Raw genomic sequence first — 12,619 nt, 5'->3', positions numbered from 1 at the left:
GCAGGAAAAATAAGTTGTAATGTCTTTTAATGTGCAGGTTAGTAATGTACTTACTTGAAAAATAGATGTTAGTACTGTAATGTGGCAAGAAGAGCACCACTGTAATTAAAGGCTACAGAGATTTCAACAAAGCAATCTAAACTTAATTAATTGTATGATCCAAACTAGTATATACAGTTGATTTGATTTGGTAAAGAGAAATGTTCAGCGATGACTTTCTCGCTTTCCGAGGCCACCTAGATGGTACTGATAATGTTTTAGCTGTATCAGACAAACAGAATCAGAGAGTTAATAAAACAGTTGTGGCATCAAAGCATTTCAGATCATAATAAAGCTTTTATAATAGAAATATCAAAAGTAACAGGACAGTTAAAATTCCTGCTTCAACAGCTCTGTGCTTTCACTGTCCAATAAGAAGAACTGGGTTACTGTGTGGTTAATGAAGTTTCACCCAGCAGCTGCATGATCAGACTACAGTTGCACACACTAATCTGAAGTTCAGTGGCTGGTTTAGTCAGTGATGGAGACGTGGTGCCTCATAATATGTAAGTAATCTTTACTTTAATTAGTAGCTTTTCACTGAAACTAGTTTTGTGCAAATTAACTTGACTAATTAATCTCATACAAGCTTTGTTGGCAAAATAAGCATCTTTGATCAGCTTCTTTTCATCAGAGTTTCAAACATTTATTTTTACCCATCAAACCTTTTATTTTTTCTTCTTCATCAATTTTGTCTACTGTTATTTTCTGGTGAAGACGTTACAGTAATGATGACAGTGTCTCCAATGAAAGGTATTTTATTTCCCTTTTCTTTCACTGATTGCATTATCTCAACAAGTAAACAGAAATATATTTTACTTGTATATTATGCTTGCACATTTTAAGAAAATTGATCCGAACTAATACATCATGTTATTGTTTTTGATGAATAGATGGTCATCCTGATTTCTGGCCAGCAGAAATTTACGGAAGCCCAGCTGTGAAAGCTGGAGAAGACATGCGGTTAAAGTGCATCAACTTTGACAAAAGTGTATCAAGTAACCAGCTCCACATGTACCTGTGTAAAAATGGTGTTGGAGTGATGATGGAGCTATTAAGAGAGAGAAATGATGAGCACATCTTCACTGTGAAAAATGTTTCAGTGCTGGACTCGGGAAACTACAGTTGTGTGTACTCACTAAAGAAACATCCCATGAAAAACATTAATGCATCAGCAATAAAACCAGGACAAAAATCAATCCAAGTCCGCATCACTGGTAAGAGACATAACTTATGTTTTCTCAAATAATATTGTGACGACACAAGAAGTAAAATTGAGGTTTGGTCAGTGATGCTCTGTAAAGTTTAATTAAGTGAGTTTCCTGAAAGCATCGTAGCACTAAATGCCCCATAAATGTTCTACTCTCATTCACTTCATAGTGTTGAAAAGTTTTAAATGGAATTAACTTTTAAATTAATTTCATAGGTGCACAATCAAGTCAAACGTCTGCAACCCACAGTAGAGCAGGACAGAGTCCATTTACAAATGAAGGGAATGACTGGACAGGTGGACTGATTAAACAACCACATACATGTGATGTATAAAGGACACTGTGAAACCTTAACAAACCTTAACAAACTTAATTGTACCTTAACAAACAATTTCAAACCAGAGTTGGTGATTTGAAAGCGCTACATTACTACAATACTTCCATGAAATGCGCACTGGTTGTCATAATTTTAATCACATTAATACACTGTTTTGTATTTACCTTTTTATTACTTTTAATTTTGGTACTGTGAGTCAATTGTTGTTTTTTATTGATATACAGGGTTAACAAAGAAACACTTGCTCGTACTCACTTGTGAATTTGGCACTCATGATTTACTTCAGTGATCACACAAATTTTTCAGATCTCCATTGAAAATTGGTGGGTTATTCTTATTAATATGTGGAAAGATTCTTATTAATATGCCCAGGTAGAGTGTGCAGTCTTAATGTGAATATGAACGTAAATGTGACAAATTAAATAAATGAAATATTTTTACCATTTCCAAACATCCTGTAACCCTTTCATAGGTGACACAAATGATATTTGACTCGTCATTCATATGACAATGTCTTGCTTTTACTTTTTTCCTTTTTACAGAAGCCACTTCATCGTCCATTATTGATAAACATCCTCAGCAGAATATGAGCACAAGTGAACAAAACGATGGCCAAGTCCAGCTCAGTGGTAAGAGATATGAGTCATCTTTCCTTTATAATCATTTCAAATTATGAAAATATTAATTATCAAATAAAATTTGATTTTAAGATCAGTGATTTAAGTCCGTACCCTGTAATATATAAATGGACTGAGGCAGATTTCCGACAAGCATTTAGCGCTAAAAGCATCATAGACTTTCTTAAGTTATTTATTATTGAACAAACACTTCCTGAATGTCTAAGTATGATGTCTGCTACTTTTGCACCAAATAGAAAAATACACTAAAATGTACACTGGGCTGTTCTAGTGAAATTGCGAGGCTTTGTTTGTCTTGACCATGTTAAAATGTTTTACTTTCTTTTGTCATTCTTAGTTTATTTCCTTATTATTTTGTTTGTTTTTCAGCAATAGGATGTAAACTCTAAACTAGACATAATTATAACCAAGTCTTAGGAATGTTTGGTTAGTTCAGTTTTTATTATGATTAGTTTATCAAGAACAAGATCTCAGATGCAAATAACTGAACATATCTTGTTAATTTGGCAATCAAAACTTGATTATCAATAGACAATGCTTTTTGTGGAATTATCAAAAAAAAACATTTAAAATCTAATAAAGCAATTATGAAGAACTTCAGGAAGTTCTTTCCAACGTAACACATATATATTTAGCTATTTAATCTCATCAATATTGGGAAATCCAACCAGGTTCTAGTATACCATGATATGTTAATATAAACTTTTAGTAAAAGTTATCTTCTGATTCTGTAAAAAATTACAGTATGAAATAATTTTTGCAAATAGCCCTGAAAAAGAAATATTACATGCTCATTTTGGATTCCTGTGTTAATAATGGATATTACTTCTGTGTTCTGTCAACAGTTCCTCTGGAAAACCTGTTGATTCTACTTCTTGTTTTGTTCCTGGTTGTGATACTTTTTCTTGGAATGTACCGAATTACAGCCAAAATGTTTACAAGTAAGTATTACTTCATTGTTTTTGCTAAGCAGGACTGAGATGTCAGTGTAAACGTGTATAAAAAAATAAAACATATGAAACACATACCATCTCAGTCACCCTCCAAATCCCAATCACACAACTCTTTAAAGCAAAACAGCAGCAGCAGCAGCAGCAGCAGCAGTGTCCTACTACAAACACTGGAGTTAATTAGGAGAAACTGCATCAGCCCATCAGAGCAAAGCACACCTGACACATTCTCCAGCCTTTTTCTATCATGTAAATATCTTATGAGAAGATTGTCCAATAACATATTTATCATTTTTGTCGTTGCAGAGTTGTGCCACAACCAAGAACAAAGGTATATTAAACATGTAATTAGCAGAATAACTGATGCTGGAGTGGAGCTGAGTGATGAATAGTTTTCATGCTGAAATCAAGAATGTCATTTTAACAACTTTTAAGAGTGCAGACTTTTAAGAGTGCCTAACTAAAACAAATGTGCGTGCGTAATGTCAATACCCACTGACAATACAACCACAATTACTGGTCAGCAGTCTGGCTTTATCCTTCAACTCATAAAAAAGGAAAAAAAAAAAACTAAAAGTCCTGATCCTGAATGCTCTGTTCTACTTATCATCCATTCATTCTAACAATGCAAAAGCATAACTGTCAGACAATTTGCAGTCATGCTAATAGCATTAGCAATAGTACTAGCGGAGCTGTGTTCTTTTTACAGCATAAATGGTGCTGCTTTTTGTACATCACTCTTTGTTTATCTGTCAATAAACCTCAATATCACTCATTTGTTTTTAAATTTTTATATATTTTTTTTATTTAACTGTTTTTTTTTTCTTCCAAATTTTGTCATGGCCATTTCCCATCCATTAGCTTGGTCTGTCCCGATCACACAATGCTGCCAAAGCAATGCTATTGGACAGCTAAATGCTCATGTCGGCTAACAGAAACTGTATCATGAAAGATGTTTTTGATATATATTCCAAATCATTCAGCCCAATCCAGGATCACTCTTTCTTTGCATATTTTAGTGTTTTTTGTTTTTTTGCTCTCTCACACTTCATTTCAGGAGCAGCTTGTCAATTAGCTAATTCATTAAATCAGATGTGATTTCAAACACCAAAACATACAGAACAGGGGATTTTATTAGCATGCCAGAATAGTACTATAAACTGTATTTAAGTCTTTATAAAATTAATGTTTTTCTTCTCTTTGTTTCAGTGGACAGGATAATACAGGCCACTGTGAAGGTAATTTCCCAAAGAGTGTTATATTTACTGTAACCTGTGAATTGTTCATGTAAGGTGCATTCATGTTGTTTTCCTCTCTATTATAATGGCTCAGAGCAAGAGACACAGGCAGTGAACAGGTACAGTTTGTCGTAATGACATCTACAGTAAAAATGTCATCTCTCTAAAAGGTTAATAAATGTAAAATGTTGTTATTTTATATCATAAATCTTACAGAGACGAATCCCTTCATGACATTTGTGAATACTCTGCAATACCAGAATTAAACGGTAACATCACTTACTCAAGCACCATGGAATTTACCTGAAAATACGACTTGTATGTACAATTTTGTCAGTCATTTCATTAACAAGGAGTTTACGGGGTGGGGATGTGGGGGTGTGGGGAGGATAAACTGCTCTGTGTCAGCTAAAATCTAATTTCTTCACTGAGCAACATCTAATTTGAAAAGAAAATTTGGAATTTTCATTATTACTGACATTAGAAATCTCAAATTTGTATATAAGAAAAACTAATTCCGTGTTACATGTGTTGGTAAATTATGAAGCATTATGAATGTAAATTTACATATGAGTTATTTTAATTTTTTCTAAGACACTTTATAAGAGATGAAATATACATGTTTAGAAGAGAAATGTAACAGTACATCTAATTTCTAATATTAATTTATTCACAGTTAACACAAGTTCAGCAGATGTTTGGTAAGTAACAGCTGTTTCTGAATGCTGGTCTTCTGGGTACAGATATCTAATTTTGGATTAAAGAGCAAGTCTTAAACCACTGAAATGAAAATGCAAACATAATACAAGTGCAGACCACATGACGTATTTGGTAAAAAATCTCAATTAAACTCATTTCTCTCTGTGTAGTTATGCTGAGAGTGGGGGGTACAGTCTGGCTCACAGCAGTGTGGTGTACACCTTAGCAGAGCACCCTGGTACGTATAAATATTTTGTGAACTTTCATAGTCATTGTGAAATATGACAAATGCAAAAGGGGCGATGTCTGTAGTCATGACCACAGTGTGAAAAGGCTTTAATTGTGTTGAAGAACTGCTTTCATGGATGCTGACAGCGGAACTGTGTACAGTGGATTTTTCTTTTTTTTCCAGACATGAAGATCGATTCAAAACAACCTTCTTCAGACACTGTCTATGCAAAAGTACAGAAGATGAAAAAGGAAATCGCTCATGATGAATTTGTTATGTATGAATAGTTGTATGAGCAGTTTTGTGCTTTATTAGGTAAAGACGTTTTGCGTTTTTGTAAAAAAGGTTTGATTAAAGTCTTGAAGATCTTATTAACTCATTTTATATAACTACAATGGTTTCATTAGGCCAGCATGACACCTGAAAACATCAACTTTTATTGAAATAGTAAAAGCAGAAGTAATGAGCTCTCAGGTATTAATGATTTTAATTAAAAATGTCTTGTTTTATTGATGATTTATAGTCTGTGTGTAAGCTATAATGAATCAGCTTTGGAGTGTTCTTGTTTCACACAATTAGGATGCTGGAGAGTCCAAATCAATCAGTGCATCAATACACACACACACACACACACACACACACACACACACACACTGTTATTGAATGTATACATGTAGATTGCAGTATTAATTTCTGAACACATTTTTCTGCATTGTTTTTTGTCTTTTCTTTCAGTTTATTCCACTTCATAAACTGGTGAACAGTTTAGTAAGTGCCTCAAAAATGTTGATAAATACTACTGCTTATGCACATTCCATATTCTATACCATTAATGTTCATGGACATATTTATGTGTTTGTCATGTTTATTTCCTGTTTGTATACAAAACACTTGCAATTATTATTAATATATTATGATGTATGACCACAGAGAGCTAGAACTTCAAATTCAAGACCAATCACACTTTAAAAAGATCTATTAGATTCTTCAGCTATTTGATTTTGTTTTTACTGCTGATAAATGATGTCTGTGGCAGATCCAAATATAAAATGAAACTGAAATTGTTAATGCTGTGCCCTGCACTCAAACTTGTATTTGCTGAAATATAGCATTACAAATGAAGAATATGACTAAACATTAAAATCACAAAATTACAAATGTGAACAACTTATGTACTTATTCACTACTGCCCTGAATCGTTGAGTGACAATTCTGTTTTTTCCATGTGTTCCGAATGTAAGTGATGGCTGGCATTAATTTAAATCTTCCATATTTATGAATTCCATACTTTCCAACTTTTTACTTCTACTTAGACAGCAGAATGAAACTTACTGGCAATATATTTTTGAGTGAGGGTTGTGTACTGAACATTTCTGTATATACAAAACACATTTGTATGCCCTTCAGTCAATAAACTCCTTCATTACATTTTGTTTACACCTATAAACAACACGTTCTGAATATTAAATGGAGGCCCAAGTGAGGTTATTCAGATGCAAAACAGGGACAAAACAGGGACCAACTGGTAAAATAAATTGCAGTTAACCTTAACTAAGAATATGAGAATGAATGGAGTGATATAATTGAATGGTACTTTCTTACATCAGGTGCAGTCTGAGAAAAAAAGGTACTGAACTGTCACTGGGGTCGTACCCTCAAGGTACCATGTTTCATTGCATTTATATTTTTAAGGTGCATTGACTCTATATGCCTTGTCGTGACTCCATCCTTTTTATTTTATTGTTCTGTTCTATAAAATGTGTACTTTTCCCCTGGGAAAACATATTTAAGGTACAAACTGTTCTACTTTTGAAGGTACAATTACATTGTTTGCAGAACACAAATGTACCTGTACAGTATCCTGTATCCTGTTTCTGACAGCATGGCATGTAAGTGTTTGTAATATTGTACATTCACTGGCCACTTTATTAGCTACACCTACCTTGTATCCAGCCATATTTGCCATTTTTACAAGTCCACTTAAAATTTCAGATTGTAGTTCAGAACGCTGCAGCCAGAGTCCTTACTAGAACCAGAAAATCTGACCATATCAGCCCAGTTTTATTAACCCTACACTGGTTGCCAGTCAAATTTCGCATTGATTATAAAATTCTCTTACTGACCTATAAAGCTCTAAACGGACTCGCCCCTCAGTACCTGAGTGAACTTCTCTCCTACTATGAACCATCACGCCTACTTAGATCACAAGGTACTGGCTTACTATTAGTACCTAGAATTAATAAAGTTACATCGGGGGGAGCCTTTCTCATACAAAGCCCCCCAGCTTTGGAATAATCTTCCTGTTAATGTTCGGGACTCAGACACAGCCTCAGTCTTTAAGTCTAGGCTAAAAACCTACTTGTATAGTCAAGCCTTTGGTAATTAGTTTTCCCTGTCAGATCTAGAACTGATGGAGTCTCTGCTACTCTTTTAATACTGGAATCAGTCACTTAATACAGAACTGACTCTCTTTGTGTTTTCCTTTCTTTGCCGAGTTGAACAGCTGCCCATCCTGCGCGTCTGATGCTGTTGCCTCTTCTGCCTTGATTGGGTGCCCATTGCTCGCCAGCCTTCTGGACCAGCTTGACCACCATCGAGCTTCATTCTGTACGACGCTGTGTAATCCTCACCCTCATGAAATGACAAAAAGCTGCTGCTGCTGCCGCTGCATCATCTAAAACTAATCAAATTAACCATTGTTCCACCTGTTTTCCCCACTTTGTATTATACTACTTTATAACAATGTTTGCTATCCGTTGTCTGGATTTGTGTGTGTTTTCATTGATACAAGGATTTTTTTAAACACCTCAGGTCCTGTTAACATGTGCAACAGATGAGCTGTCATCTCTAACAAGGTAGGAGTGTCTAACAGGGGAAGAGTGGACAGTGAGTGGACGCAGTGTTTAAAAGCTCCAGCAGCATCTCTGTGTCTGATCCACTCATGCCATAGGGGTTTTAAAGACATGTTAGTAAATGATACAGAGAAACAGACGGATCACAGTCTGTAATTGTAGAACTACAATGTGTATCTATATGGTACACTGACCTGATAAAAATGGACAAAGAGAGTAGATTCAATGCAGGTGTACCTAATAAAGTGACCAGGGAGTGCATATCAAGATTATATATAAATATTGGAATATTATATCAAACTAAGCCAATCATGTAGTAACAGCAGTTCAGATCTGTGATTGGACAGTAACCTGAATGAGGATGTGAATTATAGGAAGTAAATCTAGTACATACAATTGTTAATCTGAAGTTAATCTGGATGCTCCATACCTCATAGTATGTAAGTAGATTAATCCACCTGTCTTCAATTTAAACATTTAATTTGATTTGTGTTCACAATAATATGAAAATAGGCTGTGACATTATTAACATGATAATCATAATATTTAACATTATCATGTTTTCATGTTATCTTGAGTTCAAATAGCAAAACGTAAGACCTTAAAACACTATATTTTTTCTGTTTTATTAAGAAAAAAGATATTTGGTGCTATCCTTTTGTCAAGGTATATACACTGTTTCAAATATACATGTTCTCAATCTGTGATGTTTGAAAGCTTTTAAATTGATTTAGATAAACTTTATTTTGTTTTGGCAGATGATGTCTCTGATATCCTGCCAACACTAATTTTGGGACACACCAAAGTAAAAGCTGGACAAGATTTAGGCCCAATCCCATTTCTTCTTTTTACCCTTACCCCTTGTTTTCGAGTGTCACCCTGCTTCATTAACAGGCTTCTAGCGGTGCTCTGTAGGTGACCCGGCCCGTCTTCAGTGATAGCAGAGAAGGGAAAAGTTCAGCAACCTCACTGCTGGGTTTTAGTTACATTTAGGGCATCAAATCCTTTCAGAGAGGGGGTGTAAGATAATTATTTATTATTGCCCACCCCTAATTCTTTGGTGATATGAAGCTGAAGTCCGTAATTCGCCAGCTTCTTGTTCAAATTTTCCCGTTCCACCTTAAATGGTGCAGCGGTTACATTCTGGTGCTTCAGTCGTCAATACTGCTGGACTATTTAAGGTGGAACGGGAAAGTTAGCTAGTTAGCTACTGAGACATTAGCATGCTATTAGCGATTTTTTTATGCTTGTTATGAAGAAAACCACTATAATACATTGATATTTATATGGTATGTTTAATCAAATGTTTAAAATGTTTAATAGAATCAACCTATATTTCACATTGCATTATATTTATTTATAAATGACCACATGGTTGGACCTGGAGATAAATTAGTGAAGGTTCAAATGTGCTTTATTGTTGTATAACATGTAAAACAATGGTTTGATTGGTATTCAGCTGAGTTGTAACGTTATTAATTTCAATTAATTGATAAACAATCTAAATGGATACATATTAAGTTACAATATAGTAAGTATTATTATATTACATATTATCAGAGTTGGCCAATTTCCAAGACTGAACTTTGTAGGTATGGAAAAATATCCCAACAGATTTCTTTAAAACCTGCTGTGACGATGCAACAGAATTCAGACGCTCGCGGATGAAAAATGTAAACAGGGCTTTATTCACGTTCGACAAAGGCGTGGTCAAAAAACATGCGTGGGTCGTAACCAGAAAGCAGCAAAATATCATGGAAGTGTTCATAACCAAAAGCAAACAAAACCAAGGGAGTGATCAGATATCGTCATCAAAAACCAGGCCAAAAAGTCAAAACACAGATCCAAAAACAGTCAGCAAAGGTACAAGAAGGGACAGGCAAAAATCGAGGTCAGTTAAACAAAACGGAGGTCATAACAGGCAGTCGCAAATGGATCATAGAAACGCTCAGCAAGTTCAAATAGAAACAATACCTCACAACGACTAAAGACTAAAGCCCGGGCTTATAAACTATACTAAATGAGTCATATGACAACGAACACAGGTGCATGTATTTAGTACCCAGGTGATTGTGAGCGCTGATACGTGCCTCCGCTTCCGAGGGAAGTTGGTCAGTCACATGATCTCCTAATGCATTGTGGGAAATGTAGTCTGAGTCCGCCTGAGGCGTGACACCTGCTGGCAAGTCTCCTGAAAAGAATATAAGCTTCAACAAAGGCAAAGAGTGAACACACTGAATACTGAAAAAAATGTTATTGTATTTAGTTGTTGAGGCTTCTCTGTAATTTTCTGTTAAAAATATGGTTTCTGCTTTTTTTTCTAATGCTGATACATGTTTTGTCTGTATATGTGCAGGGACTGTGCCACATCCTCAAAAGTGGTGCGGCAAAATTTACTTCAAGGGAAAAAAAAGGCAACTGATTGAGTGACAAAATGCAACCAGGCCACAAACCCACAAGGTAAAACTACCTTTTATAGATATCAAAATTTGCTGTAGCTGTTTTCATACCCAGTTCAAGTCAGTACCACAGTTTGGGTTTTTGTGATGTATCTTGATTTGGTATAGTTGTTTTCACACTGCAATGGCTAAAGTGCATCTACAATCCCATTGCCAAAAAAGTTGGGGTGCTGTGTAAAATGTTAATAAATGTAAAAATAAACAGAATGCAATGATTTGGCAGCAACGCATCTCAAAAAAGTTGGGGCAGGGCCCTGTCTACCAGTGTAGAGTCCCCTCTTCTTTTATCAACAGCCTGTAAATGTCTGGGAAGTTAGGAGACCGATTGCTGGAGTTTTGGGAGAGGAATGTTGTCCCGTTATTGTCTGATGTAGGATTCTAGCTGGTCAACAGTCCTGAGTCTTCTTTGCCAGATTTTTTGTTTCATGATGTGCCAAATGTTTTTTATTGGTGAAAGGTCTGGACTGCAGGCAGGCCAGTTCAGCACCTGGCCCATAGGCACTAATGCAACCCCATACCATCAGAGGCGCAGGCTTTTGAACTGTGCGCTGATAACAAGCTGGATGGTTCCTCTCTTCTTGAGTCTGCAGGACACGGCGTCCATGGTTTCCAAAAGAATTTCAAATTTTGATTCTTCTCTGCATGATACAGCTTTAACTTGCATCTGTGGATTGCACAGTGAACTGTGTTCACAGACAGTAATTTATGGAAGTGTTCCTGAGCCCACGCAGTGATATCCAGTACAGAATCATGCCTGTTTTTAATGCAGTGCCGCCTGAGGGCCCGAAGATCATGAGCATCCAATATTAACTGTCAACCATGTCCCTTGCGTACAGGGATTTCTCCAAATTCTCTGAATCCTTTAATAATATTTTGTACTATAGATGGTGGGATATCCAAAGTCTTTGCAATTTTACGTTGAGGTACAATTTTCTGAAACTGTTCCCCACAATTATTTGACACAGTTTTTTACAGATTGGTGAATCTCTGCCCATCTTTGCTTCTGAGAGACTCTGCCTCTCTAAAATGCTCTTTTCATACCCAGTCATGTGAGTTAGTTGAAAAATGCTCCTCCAGCGGTTTTTTATTAGTACCACTTACTTTTACAGCCTTTTGTTGCTCCGTCCCAACTTTTTAAAAATGCGTTGCTGCCATCAAGTGTTAAATGAGTTAATATTTTTCATGAAATGGTAAAATGTCTCATTTTCAATATCTGATATGTGTTCTATGCTCTATTGTGAATAAAACATGGGTCTGTGAGATTTGCAAGCCATTGCATTCTGTTTTTATTTACATTTATTTACATTTTACACAGCGAACCAACTTTTTTGGAATTGGGGTTGTAATTATACATGCATATTTATTACACATTACACACACATAATTCCACATGCAATTACACATTAATTCATTTTTCATTTAAATATGAATATATTTATTCATGTCTATATGTCAGTGCTGAAAAATACACTACATATATAAATTTATGTAAACCCATAATTTTAAAATAAAGGACCAACTATGTAATTATATTAAGAAAGTGTGTCATTTTTTTATTACCTTAATAAAAAGTCTTTGTAGAGTGCAGGTGTTCTGTCATACCAGACTGCCATGTAATATAATAGCAAAAAGATCAGAGTCCTACTCACATGGGGTTACAATTATTTATGAACATTAATGAATAAAAGATCAACCAATCCTAGCTGAAGATGATGTCTAAATTCACATCCAAATCACTGACTTCAGTGCATGCACAGGTGGGCCTAAAACAACATGACGTATTATTACATAATGTTACTTATGCAAACAAATTCAGTCACATATAAACAGATAAAAACTTTATCACTGAGCATAAAATTCTCATAGATAGACATGAGAACTGCTCTGACCTCTCAGGAACTGTCCTAAAATTGTTCAGTTCATATTTGCAAGAAAGCGACTACTTTGTTGAGAAAGAAAATAAAGTT

The 12,619-nt window shown here is 35.2% G+C and overlaps 1 protein-coding gene across 1 annotated transcript in view; it reads left to right on the top strand.

Moving 5' to 3' along the window:
* Positions 1-523: 523 nt before the first annotated feature.
* LOC118818221 overlaps positions 524-12,619 on the top strand; it is a 28,576-nt gene continuing 16,480 nt past the window's right edge. The window contains exon 1 of the mRNA XM_036585424.1: positions 524-545. The gene's annotated coding sequence lies outside the window, so the exon portion shown is untranslated. The remainder of the gene's footprint in view (positions 546-12,619) is intronic.

The sequence above is a fragment of the Colossoma macropomum genome, unplaced genomic scaffold (assembly GCF_904425465.1).
Source record: "Colossoma macropomum unplaced genomic scaffold, Colossoma_macropomum, whole genome shotgun sequence".
NCBI classification, from domain to species: domain Eukaryota; kingdom Metazoa; phylum Chordata; class Actinopteri; order Characiformes; family Serrasalmidae; genus Colossoma; species Colossoma macropomum.
Note: the sequence above shows the minus strand (reverse complement) of the source record. Positions and strands in the feature narration are given on the sequence as shown.